This window comes from Octodon degus, unplaced genomic scaffold, assembly GCF_000260255.1.
Source record: "Octodon degus isolate 3935 unplaced genomic scaffold, OctDeg1.0 scaffold00014, whole genome shotgun sequence".
Classification (NCBI taxonomy): domain Eukaryota; kingdom Metazoa; phylum Chordata; class Mammalia; order Rodentia; family Octodontidae; genus Octodon; species Octodon degus.
The window spans coordinates 6,962,575-6,967,424 of record NW_004524590.1 but is presented as its reverse complement, the minus strand read 5'-3'; the positions used below and the strand labels follow the sequence as shown (position 1 = coordinate 6,967,424).

General features: G+C 37.3%; 1 non-coding gene across 1 annotated transcript; it reads left to right on the top strand.

Moving 5' to 3' along the window:
* The first annotated feature begins 523 nt into the window (after positions 1–523).
* LOC111815311 lies at positions 524–687 on the top strand. The gene has a single exon (XR_002820020.1). It is a non-coding gene; the product is annotated as a U1 spliceosomal RNA (small nuclear RNA).
* Positions 688–4,850: the final 4,163 nt, after the last annotated feature.

The following is a 4,850-nucleotide window of genomic DNA, read 5'->3' as shown; positions in this document are numbered from 1 at the left end:
CTATTTATTTATTTTTCCTTTATGTAGTTGGTGCAGTGTCTCGCTATGCAGCTCAGATTCTTAGTGATCCTCCTGTTTTCAGCCTCCCCAGTGCTGGGACTACAAACATGGACCACCACACGCGGACTCACCAGCTCAGCGCATCGTGGGGGCAGGGCCAGTGAAGCATGCAGGTCTAGGGATTGAACCCTGGTCCCTGAGCTTGTCAAAGCAGGTACTTAGTCCTCTGCGGTATCTCACTGGCCCTTACATTTCTATTTTAAAATACAGCCTCAGTGTTGGGGATACAGCTCAGCAGCATAAGCACCTGCCTGACAAGCACAAGGTGTTGAGTTTGATCACTGATACAGCAAAATGAAAAATAAAAATGAAAAATATAAAAGACTTCCTAGGATTTATTGTGATGACTTATTTTTAAATTATGTATTACTTTGATTTTCTATATTTCAATTTATTCACTTTTCACTACTATAATTCATGCTGTAACAAGTCATAGTATAATTCAGTACTATGATTCATTTTCATACTTACCTGGCAGTGGAGATACCATGATCATGAAGGTGGTTTTCCCAGGGCGAGGCTTATCCATTGCCCTGAGGATGAGCTGACCTCTGTGATTTCCTCAAATGTGGGAAACTCAACTGCATAATTTATGGTAGTGAGAGACGGTGTCCACACTGTCTCCTAGCATAGAAAAACATTCATTTTCACTATTATAATTCATTTGGTTAATAGGCATAACTGTATAAATTCTTGTTCAAATTTTTGAATTTTTACAAATATCTGAGTAATTAAAATTTTACTTGAGATTCTCTATATTTACATTGATTTGTGTCAATAGCACTTTAACTAAAATTATACATATATATATATATATTTTAAAATTTCAAAATTGTATATAGATATACGAAAAAGGAAATTATATGAAGTACATATTTTTGCATTTATTTAATTTAGAGTATGGTAGATAATTTTGTGGTTTTCATTTTAGGAATTTGATATTTCCATTCTTTAAAAAATACTTTCAACCAGGACAGGACAGGCCCTGAGCATGTAGGTGCACACATACCTTGGGATGATTGAGTGAACAAAACCTACAAGCCCCAGGACAGCTGTTTATGGGCACATGTAATAAACAGTGAGACTAGAAATGTAGAAATGCTTGAAGCATCCACAGATGAGCCCTAGAGAACTTCAGTGACAGAAACCAGTCTCAGTTCCCGCATGCAGAAGATAAGATCAGCTCCACATCCAGCACAATTCCCAGAGCAAACTTGGCTGGAGTGCACAGCACATTTCTGGGGTCTGACATGGACACTATCACAGAATTGTAACCACAAGACATATTTTACTACTTGTACTCTCCCTTGTTTGTCTGATTGGCTATTCTTTTCTGGTCTGTTTGGAAATCGTCTTGTTTTATCTTGTATTTTCTGGGGGATTTGATTTTGTATTTTTTTCCTTTATCTCCTCTCTCAGATTCATATTTTTTCTTTTTTCTTTTTTCTTTTTCTTCTTTCTTTTCTTTTCTTTTTTTTGTGGAACCTGGGATTCAACTCAGGCCCTTGTACTTGCCAGGCAAGAACTTATTCTACTAAGCTATCTCCCCAGTGGGACCAGCATGGCAGGTCCAGGAATCGAAACCCCGGCCCCTGCGCCTGTTTCCAGGTACTTTAATCTGCTGAGCTATTTAGCCAACCTTTACTTTTTTTCTTTTCTTTCAATTCTTTTTCTTCTTTTTTCACTTTTTAATCTTTTTGTCCTTTCTTTTCTATTGATCCTGCTACACTCTTACCACATCTACATTTTGAACTTAAACTTTTAAATGAGTAAACATTGTCTCTTACATTTCTGATTTTTCCTTTGCATTCTATTCCATTCTTTTCTTTCTTTGTCCTCCAGCTTTCCAAAGCAGGGATGACCATCCTTTGATGTTCAGCTGTGACTCAATTCTATTTGACCTCATTCTTCACTTTATCTTTTCTCCTCCCCATCTTAAACCTCATACCCATGCTAGAAGGGTGAAAATCACTGCACTCTTGGGAAAATCACTGCATACAAGCACATGACACATGTTTAATTTCATTACATAACTGTATGGTTTGCACTTGCGCTTGGAGCTAGCAGGTTGATGATTATCATAATTTGTCTGTAGTTAAGATATTCTTGAAACTATTACTGCTAACGTTACTACCTTAGGTAGTATGTCATAAATATTATAAATAGTTTTTGTCTCTGATATGATAACTCTGTGGTTGTATGCGGTCATCATCACCAGCACAACCCAGTACCTAGGAGTGGATACCAAGCCAAATAGCACCTGGGCCTCCCTCATAAACTGGGAAGATAGGTTCTTAGGTTAGCTAAAAGACCCATCTATACCTAGAGAGCATCCCTAAAGAACTGGCACCATCTAGGAAAGCTTCAAAAGTAGTGATAAAGCTATCATAAGAATTTGGAGGGGCTGGAGAGATGGCTCAGTGGTCTAAAGCACCTACTTAGAACAAGCTTAGCAAAGCATCAGGGACCGCGGTTCGATCCCCCAGCACCACATGCCAGCCAGCCACGCCCCCTGGTGGGCTGAGCTGGCCACACACACACCCCTCTCTCTCTCTCTCTCTCTCTCTCTCTCTCTCTCTCTCTCTCTCATAAATAAATAAATAAATAAATAAAATTTTAAAAAAAAAGAATTTGGAAAGCTTCAACATAGAAAGCAAAATAAAAAAGAGAAAATAGAAAACAACAAGATGCAGAAGTTAAATGCGACTCAAGACCCTCAGCTTCACCCACAAACACAGGAACACAAGGAGGTGGACAAATTAAAATAGGGGTTTCTCAAATGACAGCAGTAGAAGTGAAAAAGCCAGTGGAAGAGAATATAGAGAAAATAAACTCTCAGGTATACAATCATAATGCTTAAAATCAAAGATCTTAGAGAGACACAGATAAAAGAATAGATGAGCTTGGAAACACTAACAAAAACATAGAAAAGTGGAATCCATGAAAAATACCCAAATGGGAATTGAAAAGATTAAAACTTCCACTGAAATTATATGCATCAGACTGAAGGAAGGCAAGGATGGAATATCAGATCTTGAATACAGAATTACTGCTAATGATCATAAAAAAGAAAGATACCTTTAAGATATAGAGAGAAAACTTTCTTTCAATGACCGTGACTCATCCACATGGCTGACACTGACAAAGAATCTACAAAGTGCAGTACAGGGTTAAAGCCATGTGGATGAGTCACGGTCATTGCTTGACCTATTTGCTCTCTGTGAAAGCCTGAAAGAAAGTTTTCTCTCTATATGACTCTCCTTAGGCACACTATATATCATCGAACATATTCCTCTGTGGCTCCATAATCTCCTTGATCAAAAAATTTCAGGCACAACTGAGTTACACAATGTTACAGTTTGGGTTCTCCTATGTCCTCATTCTTCACTGACCTTGAAAGACTAGGGACAAAATGTTGGCAGACCTTGCAGTACTTCTTTATCTCCAATTTTTGATCTGCAAACTTAAGTTGTTAACCCTCCAGAACAAAAGCTTATTATTACCATGCAACATATGCAGTTTGGTTTACCCTAACTATCTGTCTAAATAACGAACATCTTAGGCATAATATGGAACAGGTATCTAACATCAAGTATTGATGTGTTGAAATGTAAGTCCTAACTGAATATGAGGAAAAAAATTAAAAAATATTAATAAACACATATTTTTACACAGAAATCTAGAAATCTAACCATATACAGCATTATGGTAGCAGGACAGTCCTGTGTCTGTCTAGATTCTTGATGTCCCAAATAAAGGATAAAGAAGGACAACCAAAAGGAGCAGCAAGACCAAAAATTTATTTGGAAATATCAGGGAGGAGTGTGACAGAGAGAACAGCTCTTTGGTGTGAGTGGGCATGGTGCTGGTGGTGGTGTGCTGGATGTGTACTCTCAGGGTGTGACAGAGGAGATGGTCTAAAGTTTGACATTCTGCCAGTTAGAGGCTCTTATGTCTTCTTATGGCCTTTATGTAAAGTGTCTGCCAATGGTTGCCGAAGACCACTGGGAGAGATGTGGCTGGGGAAATACTGTGTATAAACTGTATCAGTTAAGTGTTCACATTGTACCGAGAACTTTAAATTGTGGCTTTGGACTAATATTTAACTATGAAAGTGCAGTTATTTCCAGACAGTGGTCCAAGTTCCTGAATCAGCTAGCACAGCAAGTAGATACAAAGGCAGGGACTTCCTTCTTTCTCCATCCTTCTCTTTAGATGCTTCTTGATCCAGTGGAATTAATAAGTGCATTGGGAAAATTGCAGAGATCAAGATCACCTAATAAAAATTGAGTATTCTCTCCACAGTCCAGCAGAGTATAATCTAAAAATAAAAGTATAAAACAATTCCATTCATAGAAGTGTGAAGCAGAATAAAATGTGTAGGAAAAAAGTAACAAACACACATGAAGATTACAATAAAATATTAAAAAATGGTTGAAGATGAAGTAAATCTAAAGCTTGACAAAGAGATTCATGGTTCATGAATCATATTTTTTTGTTATTAACATAGCTATGCTGTTCAACTTGGTCATTAAATTTAACAACATTCTTATCAAATCCAGCTGCAATATTTATTTATTTACTGAACTTGTTTAATTAATGTAGAGTATATAAAGCTGATGTCACAATTTATACGGAAATTCAAGAAGCCTGGACTGGCAAAATAAGCTTGTCAGATAAAATAAAAATTTGAGATCTCAAAACTTGGACATGGTGATGCATGCTTATAATCCCAGAGCTGGGGAGGCTGAGACAGGAGGATTATTATGAGTCCAAGCAGTACCAAATAT